Source organism: Phyllobates terribilis, unplaced genomic scaffold (genome assembly GCF_046119375.1).
Source record: "Phyllobates terribilis strain yellow unplaced genomic scaffold, ASM4611937v1 Scaffold_5__5_contigs__length_657084704, whole genome shotgun sequence".
NCBI classification, from domain to species: domain Eukaryota; kingdom Metazoa; phylum Chordata; class Amphibia; order Anura; family Dendrobatidae; genus Phyllobates; species Phyllobates terribilis.
Window position 1 is genome coordinate 306,228,079 of NW_027362765.1, and position 19,920 is coordinate 306,247,998.

The window sequence follows — 19,920 nt, forward strand, 5'->3', positions numbered from 1 at the left end:
AAACTGCTTTTTTTTTAGATACCAAAGGCCCAAAACTGGATAGTACAGCGATTTGACGCGTGGAACTGCGAAACCACACTGGGATGTCGGGCCTACACAAGACTATTTTCAACAGATATATTTTTGTGTCACAACAGTCAGGAGACACTACTGTTTTTCTTTACGGAAAAAACTACCAAAACCTGAATAATAGAGATTTTTTACCGTGGGATGGCAAAACCACAGTTATTGTTTACTTGGGTATACCACACTTTTTTAAATAGAGATATTTGCGGCTGAACAGTGAGCGACACACTCAAACTGCTTTTTTTTTAGATACCAAAGGCCCAAAACTGGATAGTACAGCGATTTGACCCGTGGAACTGCGAAACCACACTGGGATGTCGGGCCTACACAAGACTATATTCAACAGATACATTTTTGTGTCACAACAGTCAGGAGACACTACTGTTTTTCTTTACAGAAAAAACTACCAAAACCTGAATAATAGAGATATTTTACCGTGGGATGGCAAAACCACAGTTATTGTTTACTTGGGTATACCACACTTTTTTAAATAAAGATATTTGCGGATGAAAAGTGAGCGACACACTCAAACTGCTTTTTTTTTAGATACCAAAGGCCCAAAACTGGATAGTACAGCGATTTGACCCGTGGTACTGCGAAACCACACTGGGATGTCGGGCCTACACAAGACTATTTTCAACAGATATATTTTTGTGTCACAACAGTCAGGAGACACTACTGTTTTTCTTTACGGAAAAAACTACCAAAACCTGAATAATAGAGATTTTTTACCGTGGGATGGCAAAACCACAGTTATTGTTTACTGGGGTATACCACACTTTTTTAAATAGAGATATTTGCGGCTGAACAGTGAGCGACACACTCAAACTGCTTTTTTTTTAGATACCAAAGGCCCAAAACTGGATAGTACAGTGATTTGACCCGTGGAACTGCGAAACCACACTGGGATGTCGGGCCAACACAAGGCTATTTTCAACAGATATATTTTTGTGTCACAACAGTCAGGAGACACTACTGTTTTTCTTTACGGAAAAAACTACCAAAACCTGAATAATAGAGATTTTTTACCGTGATGTGGCAAAACCACAGTTATTGTTTACTGGGGTATACCACACTTTTTTAAATAGAGATATTTGCGGCTGAACAGTGAGCGACACACTCAAACTGCTTTTTTTTTAGATACCAAAGGCCCAAAACTGGATAGTACAGGAATTTTACCCGTGGAACTGCAAAACCACACTGGGATGTCGGGCCTACACAAGACTATTTTCAACAGATATATTTTTGTGTCACAACAGTCAGGAGACACTACTGTTTTTCTTTACGGAAAAAACTACCAAAACCTGAATAATAGAGATTTTTTACCGTGGGATGGCAAAACCACAGTTATTGTTTACTGGGGTATACCACACTTTTTTAAATAGAGATATTTGCGGCTGAACAGTGAGCGACACACTCAAACTGCTTTTTTTTTAGATACCAAAGGCCCAAAACTGGATAGTACAGCGATTTGACCCGAGGAACTGCGAAACCACACTGGGATGTCGGGCCTACACAAGACTATTTTCAACAGATATATTTTTGTGTCACAACAGTCAGGAGACACTACTGTTTTTCTTTTTGGAAAAAACTACCAAAACCTGAATAATAGAGATTTTTTACCGTGGGATGGCAAAACCACAGTTATTGTTTACTGGGGTATACCACACTTTTTTAAATAGAGATATTTGCGGCTGAACAGTGAGCGACACACTCAAACTGCTTTTTTTTTAGATACCAAATGCCCAAAACTGGATAGTCCAGCGATTTGACCCGTGGAACTGCGAAACCACTCTGGGATGTCGGGCCTACACAAGACTATTTTCAACAGATATATTTTTGTGTCACAACAGTCAGGAGACACTACTGTTTTTCTTTACGGAAAAAACTACCAAAACCTGAATAATAGAGATTTTATACCGTGGGATGGCAAAACCACAGTTATTGTTTACTAGGGTATACCACACTTTTTTAAATAGAGATATTTGCGGCTGAACAGTGAGCGACACACTCAAGCTGCTTTTTTTTTAGATACCAAAGGCCCAAAACTGGATAGTACAGGAATTTTACCCGTGGAACTGCAAAACCACACTGGGATGTCGGGCCTACACAAGACTATTTTCAACAGATATATTTTTGTGTCACAACAGTCAGGAGACACTACTGTTTTTCTTTACGGAAAAAACTACCAAAACCTGAATAATAGAGATTTTTTACCGTGGGATGGCAAAACCACAGTTATTGTTTACTGGGGTATACCACACTTTTTTAAATAGAGATATTTGCGGCTGAACAGTGAGCGACACACTCAAACTGCTTTTTTTTTAGATACCAAAGGCCCAAAACTGGATAGTACAGCGATTTGACCCGTGGAACTGCGAAACCACACTGGGATGTCGGGCCTACACAAGACTATTTTCAACAGATATATTTTTGTGTCACAACAGTCAGGAGACACTACTGTTTTTCTTTATGGAAAAAACTACCAAAACCTGAATAATAGAGATTTTTTACCGTGGGATGGCAAAACCACAGTTATTGTTTACTGGGGTATACCACACTTTTTTAAATAGAGATATTTGCGGCTGAACAGTGAGCGACACACTCAAACTGCTTTTTTTTTAGATACCAAATGCCCAAAACTGGATAGTCCAGCGATTTGACCCGTGGAACTGCGAAACCACTCTGGGATGTCGGGCCTACACAAGACTATTTTCAACAGATATATTTTTGTGTCACAACAGTCAGGAGACACTACTGTTTTTCTTTACGGAAAAAACTACCAAAACCTGAATAATAGAGATTTTATACCGTGGGATGGCAAAACCACAGTTATTGTTTACTAGGGTATACCACACTTTTTTAAATAGAGATATTTGCGGCTGAACAGTGAGCGACACACTCAAACTGTTTTTTTTTTAGATACCAAAGGCCCAAAACTGGATAGTACAGCGATTTAACCCGTGGAACTGCGAAACCACACTGGGATGTCGGGCCTACACAAGACTATTTTCAACAGATACATTTTTGTGTCACAACAGTCAGGAGACACTACTGTTTTTCTTTACGGAAAAAACTACCAAAAGCTGAATAATAGAGATTTTTTACCGTGGTATGGCAAAACCACAGTTATTGTTTTCTGGGGTATACCACACTTTTTTAAATATAGATATTTGCGGCTGAACAGTAAGCGACACACTCAAACTGCTTTTTTTTTAGATACCAAAGGCCCAAAACTGGATAGTACAGCGATTTGACCCGTGTAACTGCGAAACCACACTGGGATGTCAGGCCTACACAAGACTATTTTCAACAGATATATTTTTGTGTCACAACCGTCAGGAGACACTACTGTTTTTCTTTACGGAAAAAACTACCAAAACCTAAATAATAGAGATTTTTTACCGTGGGATGGCAAAACCACAGTTATTGTTTACTGGGGTATACCACACTTTTTTAAATAGAGATATTTGCGGCTGAACAGTGAGCGACACACTCAAACTGCTTTTTTTTTAGATACCAAAGGCCCAAAACTGGATAGTACAGCGATTTGACCCGTGGAACTGCGAAACCACACTGGGATGTTCGGCTTACACAAGACTATTTTCAACAGATATATTTTTGTGTCACAACAGTCAGGAGTAGTGTTGAGCCACCCCCGTAGTGTTCGAGTTCGGTTCGGTTCGTCGAACACCCGTGTGTTCGCCGAACTGTTCGTCGAACTGTTCGTCGAACACCTTCGAACACCGTTAAAACCAATGGCAGGCAAACAAAAACACATAGAAACACATAGAAAACACCTTCAAAGGTGTCCAAAAGCTGACAAACTGCTCAGAAGACTTAACTAACACATGGAAAAGTGACAAGTACATATAGTCATGCGAAAATAAAAGAGGTGGAGGAGTAAAAGGAGGGGGAGACACAGATATAGGCATGTCATGCCCTTCTAAAATCCAAAAAGTGAGAAGCCGACACGGCCAGTCCGCTCCTGCCCGTGCCACCTCCGTGTCGCCGGGTTTGTGCCAGAGCCGCGGTGAACCCTGATGGCCAGCCCCCCTCTCCCAATACTGGTGCCTGTTCGCTGGTGAGTCGAGCGAGCCCCCCTGTGGTGGAGGCAGCTCTAAGCTTTTTAATTTAAATTGTCTCTCTAATTTGAATGAATACACTTTAAATCCATTTACAAGGATCTATTGGAGGGCAAGTCTCATGCCAGCAGCCGCGTAATTCCAGCTCCAGTAGCGTCCACTAAAGCTGCTGCAGTTAAAAAGCTTTTATAAGGATCGAGCTCGGCTGTCCACCGCAAGGCATCCTACTGCCAGTCCCAGCCCCTATGCCTTGGGGTGCCTCCTGATGCTCTTCACTGAGTATCCCGTGGTCCCGAAGCATTTCCTTTGAAAAAATGAAGTGTCCAAACTACAGGTGGTGTAGCTTGCTTAACAGCCGGGATAATCCGCTGACTAGCAGACACTGCTACTAGGCACAAAGTATTTCCTGGGCTAGATGCAGTTAAAAATTTGTAATTAGATACTCTCGTTGGATGCTGAGAAAGCATTCCATAGAGTCTCCTGGCACGCCATATATGATTCTCTTAAAAAGCTTGGGGTAGGGGTCTAGGGGACCCTTTTATAGCCAAAATCACGGCCCTGTATCGCAATACGTCACCTAGGCTGAAGATAAATGGAACTGTAGCACCCTGAGGGCTCGGTTGCTACAGAGGTATTGCACCTCACCCAGAGGTGTGATATCTCACTCTCAGGTAAGGATGTAGAGTGGATCAGGACCCGACACCTGCATGCATTACACCACATTGCCGTGGGGCAGGGCGACCAATATGCCCCTGAGATGGGCACGACAGTCCCTGTCCCTGGCTGGAGTGGGGGGAGGGAACACTGAGGAAGGGGAACCCTGCAGTGCAGGAGCAGGGAGGAAGCAGTTCCTGGGTGCATTGAGAAGGGAGTATAAAAGGTGGGCACCATCTTAGTTCAGTGCAGAGAAGTCTGAGCAGAAGTGGCAGGGAGCAGGGGCTCTGCATGAGCTCTGCTCCGGAGGCGGGCCTAGTAACAGAGGCCCAGGCCTGGAAGAGGGATAAGGAAGGAAGAGGAGCGGAGAAGGCTCCAGGAACGAGGAACGAAGGGATCTCAGGGGTGCGGATGGGCGAGTCTCCACCGCACGCCAGAATCCACCTGCGTGGAGGGGTCAGGCCAAAGGGGGAGACCGGTCCCCGAAACTAGTGGAGGCAGGAAACGACCCTCAGCTAGAAACAGGAGGCTGTGACATTTTATGTGGCGCAGCCCCTCGCTACACCCGCTAGGAAGGCACCACATAGGGTCAGGGAAACTGGCGCCAAGTTTACCAAGAGAAGGCCCGAGGCAGCCGGACAGAAGGGTTGGTAAGAAAGGCCAGACAAAGGACACACAAAGGGGGTCCTGTGAAGCACTCCAAAGTTATCTGGGAGTTGTCTGAGCCCCTCACCTGGTGAGCACAGTATGACGTGGGCAGCCGTTACCTGCAGATGTGGTCTGGATAATAAGAACAGTGAGTAAAGGCCCTGGACTGCATCACTGACTCCGTGTCATTACTGCTGCTGCCCTGCACCATCACCCCCATCCTCCGCATACACTGCCCTGAGGCTATACTCCTCCCGTGGGGAGTTATGCTACGCTCTGCTGCACCCACAACACCAGCCTCAGCGGTCTGCCCTGGAGCGGCGGTTCACTCTGACCGCAATCCATGGGTGGCGTAGTCGGACATTTAAACATCAAAACCACATAAATAGTTCCGCCACTGGTTTGACCGCCCTGAGCCACGGAACCGGGTTGCCGCCACGGAGACTACAACCACCAGCATCCACCAAAAAGGGTCCGGCTCCGGGTGTCCCAAGGCCCAGGGGGCGCGTCAGAACATTTTCATCACCTTTCACAATCACCAATGGGACAAGGCAGGGATGTTCTCTGTCCCCTCTCTTATACAACCTAGTGACGGAGCACCTGCTCTCATCAATTCGCCATAACCCCAATATTAGGTGGATTGAGGTGGGAGGCACCGAGTTCAAGTGCTCTCTATTTGCTGATGATGTCCTAGTATATATCACTCAATCACATATATCCATCCATGCTGTTATGGCTGAAATAGATCACTTTGTTACATGGTCAAATTTTAAAATCAATGCAGCGAAGTCTGAGGCCCTCGATGTCTCCCTCCCCAAATCCATATAGGATTCCATCCAGTCCAACTTTCCCTTTGCCTGGCCCTCACAGGGTATCAAATACTTAGGAATTCCTATTCATAGAGACCTCTCCCATCTATGTTATCTTAATTTTGGGCCCTTTATTGAACAACTCCATACAGACCACGGTTGGCAAGTTAGAACTGTAAGATTCACTACGTGAACCACTGGTGTTTTGTGGAAAAGCACATGTACACTGTGTTCCAAATTATTATGCAAAAAGTGTTTAGGAGTGATAAGGGAAGAATTTGTTTGTTTGTCAGTTTAACTCATTGATGGTGATGTGTGTCAGGGCTCTTTATATCACTGTAAGCAATTGCAGACACCAGTGCTAATTAGTTTGGCAGGTGTGTCCAATGAAAGGCAAGACTACTTAAGAAGGCTCTCTCACATTATTCAGCAGCCTACATTTTCTGCCAAAATGGGAAAGAAAAAGGATGTGTCGGCTGCTGAGAAGCAACAAATTGTGGAGTGTTTAGGTCAAGGCATGACTACAATCAACATTGTGCGATGATCAGGATGAAGTGTCTTGGCAATCAAGAAGTATGTAGCTGATTCACAGTACACACGTGTGCGTGCTGATAAGGGCAAATTGAGGACTCTTTCCTACAGGCAATTACGTCAGGTTGGAAGAGCAGCGGCAAAAAAGCCTTGTCATAGCAGCAGACAAGTTTTTGAAGCTGCTTGTGCCTCCAACGTCCCCCGAACAACAAGATGCAGGGTCCTTCAGAGGTTTGCAGCTGTGCATACGCCATCCTGTCGACCTCCTCTATCCACTTCACACAAGCAGAAATGGCTCCAGTGGGCCAAACATTACATGAAGACTGATTTCAAAACTGTTTTGTTCATGGATGAGTGCCGTGCAGCGCTCGATGGTCCAGATGGATGGAGTGGAGGATGGCTGGTTGATGGACACCCCACGCAAACACGGCTACAGCGCCAACAAGGAGGAGGTAGAGTAATGTTTTGGGCTGGAATCATGGGGAGAGAGATTGTCGGCCCCTTTAGGATCCCTGAAGGCGCTAAAGATGAACTCCATAATGTATGTGGATTTTCTCAAACAGCACTTCCTGCCATGGTTCAAGAAGAAGAACCGTGTATTTCACAGCAAGATCATTTTTCTGCATGATAATGCACCATCTCATGCTGCACATAAAACATCTGCATCTCTGGCTGATATGGGCATAAAAGGGGACAAACTTATGGTGTGACCCCCATGCTCCCCTGACCTCTACCCCATTCAGAACCTTTGGAGCATCATTAAAAGGAGTGTCTATGATGGCGGGAGGCAGTTCACATCTAAGCAACAGCTCTGGGAGGGTATTCTGTCCTCATGCAAAACAATTGAAGCAGAAACCATCCAAAACCTGACAAATTCAATGGACGAGAGAGTTCAGAAGCTCCTTTCGAACAAGGGGTCCTATGTGAAAATGTAACATCACCTAGAATAAAGTTTTGAGTTGAAAACTGTTTGATTTCAGTTTCTAACAACCTGCTAATGCTTATAATTTCAAAAATGACCATTTTTTTGGTCTTTATTAAAATGAAAAGGTTGATCGAAAAGTTTGGGGGATCTAAGAGTGTGGCAACCCAGTAGTCATAATTACTTCGAATTCTGACAATATGAGGGTCATGCTGTAGGTAGTGCAGCAAGAAGGCACTTATGTGTCTTGCGCATCTCGGAGCCCCAAAATTATTTTCCGGGCTAGATGCAGCTAAAAATTATTTTTAATTTTAAATCTGGTGGAGCTTATTATAGATGGCCTAATAGGATCAGTGCTGCACACTGCTACAAAGCCCAAATTATTTTCCAGTCAAGATACAGATAAACATGATTAGTAATTTGAAAGCTTAAAACGGTTGGTAGGGTGATTTTAAACAATCATCAAGCTTTTACTCTCCCCAGGATGACACAGGGGTAGAAAAGTCGTTTCGGATCCATGATTTGTTCATCTTTATGAACGTGAGTCTGTCTACATTATCAGTGGAGAGCCGCGTGCGCTTATCTGTCAGCACACCACCAGCAGCGCTGAACACACGTTCAGACAGAACGCTGGCTGCGGAGCATGACAAGATCTCCAAGGCGTAAGTGGCTAGCTCCGGCCATTTATCCAGATTGGAAGCCCAAAAAGAGCAAGGGTCCAGTGACACAGTCGTGGCTTCAATGTTTACTTGGAGATACTCCTGTACCATCGTCTCTAGGCGTTGACTATGTGTCAGACTTCTTGTCTCCTGTGGCCTTGCAAAGGATGGGCTAAAAAAGTGGTGAAATGATTCCGCAAAATTGATGTTACCACCAGATACTGTGGTTCTGTTACGGTTTGAGTGCTGAACACTTGACGGTCCCACGGTTGGCAAGTTAGAACTGTGAGATTCACTACGTGCACCACTGGTATTTTGTGGAAAAGCACATGTAAGATTCTGCAACAGTCTCTGCTGATACTCCTGCATGCGTGCATCCCTTTCTATGGCAGGAATAATTTCTGCAAATTTACTTTTGTACCGGGGATCTAACAGTGTGGCAACCCAGTAGTCAGGATTATTTCTAATTCTCACAATTCGAGGGTCATGTTGCAGGTAGTGCAGCAAGAAGGCACTCATGTGTGTTGCGCATCCAGGAGCACCAAGTCCCTGTTGTGTTGGTGGCGAGGTAACAATCATGCTTCCTTCCTCTGTCCTCTCCCCCCAACCTCGCACAACAGAAATGTGATCAAGGTCTCCCTCATCTGATGAGTCTTCCATCAGTTGGTCCTCCACTTCTTCCTGGGCTCCTGCACCTTCCTCACTAGTTTGGCTGCTACCATGCGCCCTGGTAAAACCATCTCCCCCACCCTCACATGCCTGCCGCCTTGGTGCTGCCGACCGTCTGGACCTTGCAGATGTTAGCCCTTCCGCATACAACTCCTCCTCCTCTACTTCCTCCACCTCCTCTTGTGCCACCACCTGACTCCGAATTCTGTTTAACATGTGCTCCAGCATGTAAATCACCGGAATAGTCATGCTGATAATGGCATCGTCAGCACTAAACATCTTCGTCGCCATTTCAAAACTGTGCAGAAGGGTGCATAGGTCCCTGATCTGAGACCACTCCTCCAGCGTGATTTGCCCCACCTCTGAATCTCGTTGGCCCAGGCTATACGTCAGAACGTATTGCACCAGGGCTTGTCGGTGCTGCCACAGTCGCTGCAACATGTGCAGAGTTGAATTCCACCGGGTAGGCACATCGCATTTTAGCCGGTGAAGTGGCAGGCCCAACGACTTCTGTAGAGATGTAAGTCGCTGAGCTGCGGGATGCGAATGGCGGAAGTGAGCACACAGCGACCGTGCCCTCTGCAGAAGGCCATCTAGTCTGGGATAGTGGGCTTAAAATTGCTGGACAACCAGGTTCAACACGTGAGCCATACAAGGCACGTGTGTGACATTGCCCCGGCGAAGGGCCGCACCCAGGTTTGCAGCATTGTCGCACACGGCCTTCCCTGGTTTCAGGTCCAGTGGAGACAACCATTCATGAAATTGGTTCTACAGAGCTGACCACAACTCCTCAGCTGTGTGACTCACATTTCCCAGACATTTCAATGTAAAAACCGCCTGATGACGTTGAGCCCTACTGCCAGCATAGTAAGGAGGTGTGCAGGATCCCTTCTGCGCAGTTAGAAAGCTTGTGGCATGACCACACAGGCTTTGGGTGCAGGTGGAAGACCGAGAGGAGGCTGAGGAGGCAGAAGCAGTGGAGGAACTTTGACAAAAAGAGGATTGACGCACAACTCGTGGGGACGGCAAGACTTGGACAGCAGCCCCTTGTCCTGCTGTCACCATAGTTACCCAGTGCCCAGTCAGCGACATGTAACGCCCCTGTCCATGCCTACTCGTCCAAGTGTCTGTGGTGAAATGCACCCTGTCACACACAGAGTTTCTCAAAGAAGCGGTGATGTTGTGTGCGACATGCTGGTGGAGCGCAGGCACACCTTTCTTTGAGAAGTAGTGCCGACTGGGCATCTGGTACTGGGGCACTGCGACGGACATAAGGTCTCGAAAATCCTCTGTGTCCGCAAGGCGGAAAGGCAGCATTTCTGTAGCCAAGAGCTTGCAGATGGTTAAATTCAACCTCTTAGCTTTCTCATGGCTAGGAGGAAATGGTCTTTTACTTGTCCACATCTGAGGGACCGATGGCTGGCTATTGTGCTTAGACGGGGTTGATAAGGGTGTCCCCGGCAAACTGCCGGTCTGTGAGGAAGATGCAGGCGGACATGTTAGGTTGCCTTGATCCAAAGGTGGTGCTATCGATGTCGGACAGCGCTCAACACCAGCTGCTGTTACCACCTCCAAAGAAAATGATGACCTGCCAATCACGCTGGCTGTTGCGGGTAAAGAGGTGGCAGGTCTGCGCCCCAAAACAGGTGTGACTGCTGTCCCCCCAGTCACAGAGGATGAAGAGGCCGCGGATGCACAAGATATGGCAGACGGTGGTTGGCCCGGCCGGCTAGGCCGCATTGTAGCACACTGAGCTTCCCACTGCAACTTATGCTTCATGTCCATGTGCCGGTTCATGCATGAAGTACTCAAAACTATGTATTTTTTGGCCTCTACTTAGCTTTTGCTGACAAATGTTACAGATAACACGAGTTGGGTCATCTTTATCGATCTGAAAAAATGCCCAGGCTATGCAAGGCTTAGCACCCATGCGACCTGAAGAGCAACCACGACTTGTGGTGAGAGGCAGAGTTGTGTTTGAGGATGCAGTTGTTGACGTGCTTCCAGTACTACGTCTCTGTCCAGGAAGGCGCAACCTGACCTCGTCGTCACTAGCATCTTCCTCCACCTCCTCTGCTGACCTCATCTCTTGGCTGACTGTGGGTTGACAGTAAGTGGGATCTCCAACCTCATCATCATCACCCTGTGTGTTATCACACCCGTCGTCCTCAGAGCCAACCTGTTCCTGCCCTGACAAAAAACTAAAGTTGTCGCTCCAATCAGGTATTTGAGTCTTATCATCGTCTTCCTCATTGTCTCCACCAACAGGAGTTACAGTTTGGGAATGAGGGTCTACATTATGGTCAGAACCTTCTGCGTCTGGTCCTGGATCCGACTCATAAAGATTCTGGGCATCAGTGCAGATCATTTCCTCATCTGGATTCACAGAAGCGCTGGAGTCGACCTCTGATTCCCAGGCTATAGTATGAGTAAACAGCTCTGCAGACTCAACCATCTGTTCTACCTCATACTCAGACGGGCAGCTGGAGATTTGGGAGCTGTGAGGAAGCAAGTGCGATTTGGGTGACACCTTTGAGGACTGGAGTATTTGTGATGTTGAAGTTGATGTGGAGGAGAGCCCACTTAAAGGAGCACTTGATATCCGTTGAAGCACCTGCTGTTTTTGTGCCTCATCTGGAATTTGTAGCGATTGGCGTGGCCGTAAGAAAGGGATCTTATCACATTGTCTGCTAAAAGAAGTAGACATTTTAGTTTGGCTGGAAGATGGTCTTTCTTCTGCAGATGTTACTGTTGCTTTAACACCTACCCCACGGACACAACCTTTTTTCCCCTTCCCAACACGCCTATTCCCCTTTCCACCAGCAGCAGGCCTTTTTCCACTCATTTTGGTGGTTAACTAATTCACAACTCCGGAGTTGTTTGCACAAAAAAACAATGGATGGTAACCGAGCAGAGCTGAGTGGCCAAACTGTGGTATTAGGCCAAAACTATTGGCTGGGTTAGATGCAGAAAAAAATATATTCAGTTTGCAACCTGATGGAGGTCAGTATACATGGACTAATACAACAAGTCCCACACACAGCTAGAAGCCCAAATATTTTTTCAGAGGTACTGTAGATGCAGATAAAAATTAGTTTTAATTTGCAACCTGATGGAGGACAGTATAGATGGACTAATAGAGAAAGTCCGACACACTGCTAGAAGGCCAAATATTTTTTCAGAGCTAGATGCAGAAAAAAATTATATTCAGTTTGCAACCTGATGGAGGTCAGTATAGATGGATTAATAGAACAAGACCCACACACAGCTAGAAGCCCAATATTTTTTCAGAGGTAGATGCAGAAAAAAATATATTCAGTTTGCAACCTGATGGAGGTCAGTATAGATGGACTAATACAACAAGTCCCACACACAGCTAGAAGCCCAATATTTTTTCAGAGGTAGATGCAGAAAAAAATATATTCAGTTTGCAACCTGATGGAGGTCAGTATAGATGGACTAATACAACAAGTCCCACACACAGCTAGAAGCCCAAATATTTTTTCAGAGGTAGATGCAGAAAAAAATATATTCAGTTTGCAACCTGATGGAGGTCAGTATAGATGGACTAATACAACAAGTCCCACACACAGCTAGAAGCCCAAATATTTTTTCAGAGGTACTGTAGATGCAGATAAAAATTAGTTTTAATTTGCAACCTGATGGAGGTCAGTATAGATGGACTAATACAACAAGTCCCACACACAGCTAGAAGCCCAAATATTTTTTCAGAGGTAATGTAGATGCAGATAAAAATTAGTTTTAATTTGCAACCTGATGGAGGTCAGTATAGATGGACTAATAGAGAAAGTCCGACACACTGCTAGAAGGCCAAATATTTTTTCAGAGCTAGATGCAGAAAAAAATTATATTCAGTTTGCAACCTGATGGAGGTCAGTATAGATGGATTAATAGAACAAGACCCAAACACAGCTAGAAGCCCAATATTTTTTCAGAGGTAGATGCAGAAAAAAATATATTCAGTTTGCAACCTGATGGAGGTCAGTATAGATGGACTAATACAACAAGTCCCACACACAGCTAGAAGCCCAAATATTTTTTCAGAGGTAGATGCAGAAAAAAGTATATTCAGTTTGCAACCTGATGGAGGTCAGTATAGATGGACTAATACAACAAGTCCCACACACAGCTAGAAGCCCAAATATTTTTTCAGAGGTACTGTAGATGCAGATAAAAATTAGTTTTAATTTGCAACCTGATGGAGGTCAGTATAGATGGACTAATACAACAAGTCCCACACACAGCTAGAAGCCCAAATATTTTTTCAGAGGTACTGTAGATGCAGATAAAAATTAGTTTTAATTTGCAACCTGATGGAGGTCAGTATAGATGGACTAATAGAGAAAGTCCGACACACTGCTAGAAGGCCAAATATTTTTTCAGAGCTAGATGCAGAAAAAAATTATATTCAGTTTGCAACCTGATGGAGGTCAGTATAGATGGATTAATAGAACAAGACACACACACAGCTAGAAGCCCAATATTTTTTCAGAGGTAGATGCAGAAAAAAATATATTCAGTTTGCAACCTGATGGAGGTCAGTATAGATGGACTAATACAACAAGTCCCACACACAGCTAGAAGCCCAAATATTTTTTCAGAGGTACTGTAGATGCAGATAAAAATTAGTTTTAATTTGCAACCTGATGGAGGTCAGTATAGATGGACTAATAGATGGACTAATAGAATGATGCTATGCCCAAAAGATTTTACTTCACTAGGTGCAGTAAAAAAATTGGTATTCTATACACAGGTGGTATATCTTGCAACACAGATAGGCTACTCCACTGACTAACACACTCTGCAATAGGCCAAAAAGGATTAGCTTTGCTAGATTCAGCCAAATGCTGTGAAAAAAACTTGCACAGCACTGGCACAGACCTGCCTGGCAAAAACTGATAGGAACTGATGTAACCTAGTCCTGAAAAGGACTCCAATTACAATTAGTCTTTACTCCCACAACCTATCTATTTAAGAGCACAGACCTCCCTGATAAAAGTCGTAGGAAATGCTGTAACCTAGTCCTTAAAAGGACTGCAATCACAACTATTCCCTACTCCCAAGCTATCTGTATATTTGTGCGAAAATTGGCCTGAAATTAACAAGGTATAGCGCACACAGCAACAGCGGTGCCGTCTAACACGCAGCTGCAGCAGTGAGAAAATGGTGGCGACGGGGAAAATGGCTTGGTCTTATAGGGCAAGGACATGTGACATACACTGCCAATGACACATGCCCTTGCTTGTGTGTGAAAAAAAGCACTTCGCTCCGTGTGTGCGCTGCTGATAGGCTGACAGATTGCACCTCCCCACTGGAAATGCGGGAAAGAGAAAAAAAATGGAGATCTTCATTGTTCCTGCAGAGATCCATCCCCTGCCCCTACCCCCACCCCGCTGTACACTCAAACTGCGTATTAACATTAATTTTCATCATTACTGAGAAAAAATCCAGTTATGATTTTGGTGCACGAACAGTTATCGAACATAACCTCGAACAGCCGAATTTTTATCAAATTGTTCGTGTTCGCCGAACGGCTCGAACACCGCCCAGTTCGAGTAGAACAACGCTCATCTCTAGTCAGGAGACACTACTGTTTTTCTTTACGGAAACAACTACCAAAACCTGAATAATAGAGATTTTTTACCGTGGGATGGCAAAACCACAGTTATTGTTTACTGGGGTATACCACACGTTTTTAAATAGAGATATTTGCGGCTGAACAGTGAGCGACACACTCAAACTGCTTTTTTTTTAGATACCAAAGGCCCAAAACTGGATAGTACAGCGATTTGACCCGTGGAACTGCGAAACCACACTGGGATGTCGGGCCTACACAAGACTATTTTCAAAAGATATATTTTTGTGTGACAACAGTCAGGAGACACTACTGTTTTTCTTTACGGAAAAAACTACCAAAACCTGAATAATAGAGATTTTTTACCGTGGGATGGCAAAACCACAGTTATTGTTTACTGGGGTATACCACACTTTTTAAAATAGAGATATTTGCGGCTGAACAGTGAGCGACACACTCAAACTGCTTTTTTTTAGATACCAAAGGCCCAAAACTGGGTAGTACAGCGATTTGACCCGTGGAACTGCGAAACCACACTGGGATGTCGGGCCTACACAAGACTATTTTCAACAGATATATTTTTGTGTCACAACAGTCAGGAGACACTACTGTTTTTCTTTACGGAAAAAATTACCAAAACCTGAATAATAGAGATTTTTTACCGTGAGATGGCAAAACCACAGTTATTTTTTACTGGGGTATACCACACTTTTTGAAATAGAGATATTTGCGGCTGAACAGTGAGCGACACACTCAAACTGCTTTTTTTTTAGATACCAAAGGCCCAAAACTGGATAGTACAGCGATTTGACCCGTGGAACTGCGAAACCACACTGGGATGTCGGGCCTACACAAGACTATTTTCAACAGATATATTTTTGTGTCACAACAGTCAGGAGACACTACTGTTTTTCTTTACGGAAAAAACTACCAAAACCTGAATAATAGAGATTTTTTACCGTGGGATGGCAAAACCACAGTTATTGTTTACTGGGGTATACCACACTTTTTAAAATAGAGATATTTGCGGCTGAACAGTGAGCGACACACTCAAACTGCTTTTTTTTTAGATACCAAAGGCCCAAAACTGGATAGTACAGCGATTTGACCCGTGGAACTGCGAAACCACACTGGGATGTCGGGCCCACACAAGACTATTTTCAACAGATATATTTTTGTGTCACAACAGTCAGGAGACACTACTGTTTTTCTTTACGGAAAAAACTACCAAAACCTGAATAATAGAGATTTTTTACCGTGGGATGGCAAAACCACAGTTATTGTTTACTGGGGTACACCACACTTTTTTAAATAGAGATATTTGCGGCTGAACAGTGAGCGACACACTCAAACTGCTTTTTTTTTAGATACCAAAGGCCCAAAACTGGATAGTACAGCGATTTGACCCGTGGAACTGCGAAACCACACTGGGATGTCGGGTCTACAAAAGACTATTTTCAAAAGATATGTTTTTGTGTGACAACAGTCAGGAGACACTACTGTTTTTCTTTGCGCAAAAAACTACCAAAACCTGAATAATAGAGATTTTTTACCGTGGGATGGCAAAACCACAGTTATTGTTTACTGGGGTATAACACACTTTTTTAAATAGAGATATTTGCGGCTGAACAGTAAGCGACACACTCAAACTGCTTTTTTTTAAGATACCAAAGGCCCAAAACTGGATAGTACAGCGATTTAACCCGTGGAACTGCGAAACCACACTGGGATGTCGGGCCTACACAAGACTATTTTCAACAGATATATTTTTGTGTCACAACAGTCAGGAGACACTACTGTTTTTCTTTACGGAAAAAACTACCAAAAGCTGAATAATAGAGATTTTTTACCGTGGTATGGCAAAATCTCAGTTATTGTTTTCTGGGGTATACCACACTTTTTTAAATAGAGATATTTGCGGCTGAACAGTAAGCGACACACTCAAACTGCTTTTTTTTTAGATACCAAAGGCCCAAAACTGGATAGTACAGCGATTTGACCCGTGGAACTGCGAAACCACACTGGGATGTCGGGCCTACACAAGACTTTTTTCAACAGATATATTTTTGTGTCACAACAGTCAGGAGACACTACTGTTTTTCTTTACGGAAGAAGCTACCAAAACCTGAACAATAGAGATTTTTTACCGTGGGATGGCAAAACCACAGTTATTGTTTACTGGGGTATACCACACTTTTTAAAATAGAGATATTTGCGGCTGAACAGTGAGCGACACACTCAAACTGCTTTTTTTTTAGATACCAAAGGCCCAAAACTGGATAGTACAGCGATTTAACCCGTGGAACTGCGAAACCACACTGGGATGTCGGGCCTACACAAGACTATTTTCAACAGATATATTCTTGTGTCACAACAGTCAGGAGACACTACTGTTTTTCTTTACGGAAAAAACTACCAAAAGCTGAATAATAGAGATTTTTTACCGTGGTATGGCAAAATCTCAGTTATTGTTTTCTGGGGTAAACCACACTTTTTTAAATAGAGATATTTGCGGCTGAACAGTAAGCGACACACTCAAACTGCTTTTTTTTTAGATACCAAAGGCCCAAAACTGGATAGTACAGCGATTTGACCCGTGGAACTGCGAAACCACACTGGGATGTCGGGCCTACACAAGACTTTTTTCAACAGATATATTTTTGTGTCACAACAGTCAGGAGACACTACTGTTTTTCTTTACGGAAGAAACTACCAAAACCTGAACAATAGAGATTTTTTACCGTGGGATGGCAAAACCACAGTTATTGTTTACTGGGGTATACCACACTTTTTTAAATAGAGATATTTGCGGCTGAACAGTGAGCGACACACTCAAACTGCTTTTTTTTTAGATACCAAAGGCCCAAAACTGGATAGTACAGCGATTTGACCCGTGGAACTGCGAAACCACACTGGGATGTCGGGTCTACACAAGACTATTTTCAAAAGATATGTTTTTGTGTGACAACAGTCAGGAGACACTACTGTTTTTCTTTGCGCAAAAAACTACCAAAACCTGAATAATAGAGATTTTTTACCGTGGGATGGCAAAACCACAGTTATTGTTTACTGGGGTATACCACACTTTTTTAAATAGAGATATTTGCGGCTGAACAGTAAGCGACACACTCAAACTGCTTTTTTTTAAGATACCAAAGGCCCAAAACTGGATAGTACAGCGATTTAACCCGTGGAACTGCGAAACCACACTGGGATGTCGGGCCTACACAAGACTATTTTCAACAGATATATTTTTGTGTCACAACAGTCAGGAGACACTACTGTTTTTCTTTACGGAAAAAACTACCAAAAGCTGAATAATAGAGATTTTTTACCGTGGTATGGCAAAATCTCAGTTATTGTTTTCTGGGGTATACCACACTTTTTTAAATAGAGATATTTGCGGCTGAACAGTAAGCGACACACTCAAACTGCTTTTTTTTTAGATACCAAAGGCCCAAAACTGGATAGTACAGCGATTTGACCCGTGGAACTGCGAAACCACACTGGGATGTCGGGCCTACACAAGACTTTTTTCAACAGATATATTTTTGTGTCACAACAGTCAGGAGACACTACTGTTTTTCTTTACGGAAGAAGCTACCAAAACCTGAACAATAGAGATTTTTTACCGTGGGATGGCAAAACCACAGTTATTGTTTACTGGGGTATACCACACTTTTTAAAATAGAGATATTTGCGGCTGAACAGTGAGCGACACACTCAAACTGCTTTTTTTTTAGATACCAAAGGCCCAAAACTGGATAGTACAGCGATTTAACCCGTGGAACTGCGAAACCACACTGGGATGTCGGGCCTACACAAGACTATTTTCAACAGATATATTCTTGTGTCACAACAGTCAGGAGACACTACTGTTTTTCTTTACGGAAAAAACTACCAAAAGCTGAATAATAGAGATTTTTTACCGTGGTATGGCAAAATCTCAGTTATTGTTTTCTGGGGTAAACCACACTTTTTTAAATAGAGATATTTGCGGCTGAACAGTAAGCGACACACTCAAACTGCTTTTTTTTTAGATACCAAAGGCCCAAAACTGGATAGTACAGCGATTTGACCCGTGGAACTGCGAAACCACACTGGGATGTCGGGCCTACACAAGACTTTTTTCAACAGATATATTTTTGTGTCACAACAGTCAGGAGACACTACTGTTTTTCTTTACGGAAGAAACTACCAAAACCTGAACAATAGAGATTTTTTACCGTGGGATGGCAAAACCACAGTTATTGTTTACTGGGGTATACCACACTTTTTTAAATAGAGATATTTGCGGCTGAACAGTGAGCGACACACTCAAACTGCTTTTTTTTTAGATACCAAAGGCCCAAAACTGGATAGTACAGCGATTTGACCCGTGGAACTGCGAAACCACACTGGGATGTCGGGTCTACACAAGACTATTTTCAAAAGATATGTTTTTGTGTGACAACAGTCAGGAGACACTACTGTTTTTCTTTGCGCAAAAAACTACCAAAACCTGAATAATAGAGATTTTTTACCGTGGGATGGCAAAACCACAGTTATTGTTTACTGGGGTATACCACACTTTTTTAAATAGAGATATTTGCGGCTGAACAGTAAGCGACACACTCAAACTGCTTTTTTTTAAGATACCAAAGGCCCAAAACTGGATAGTACAGCGATTTAACCCGTGGAACTGCGAAACCACACTGGGATGTCGGGCCTACACAAGACTATTTTCAACAGATATATTTTTGTGTCACAACAGTCAGGAGACACTACTGTTTTTCTTTACGGAAAAAACTACCAAAAGCTGAATAATAGAGATTTTTTACCGTGGTATGGCAAAATCTCAGTTATTGTTTTCTGGGGTATACCACACTTTTTTAAATAGAGATATTTGCGGCTGAACAGTAAGCGACACACTCAAACTGCTTTTTTTTTAGATACCAAAGGCCCAAAACTGGATAGTACAGCGATTTGACCCGTGGAACTGCGAAACCACACTGGGATGTCGGGCCTACACAAGACTTTTTTCAACAGATATATTTTTGTGTCACAACAGTCAGGAGACACTACTGTTTTTCTTTACGGAAGAAACTACCAAAACCTGAACAATAGAGATTTTTTACCGTGGGATGGCAAAACCACAGTTATTGTTTACTGGGGTATACCACACTTTTTAAAATAGAGATATTTGCGGGTGAACAGTGAGCGACACACTCAAACTGCTTTTTTTTTAGATACCAAAGGCCCAAAACTGGATAGTACAGCGATTTAACCCGTGGAACTGCGA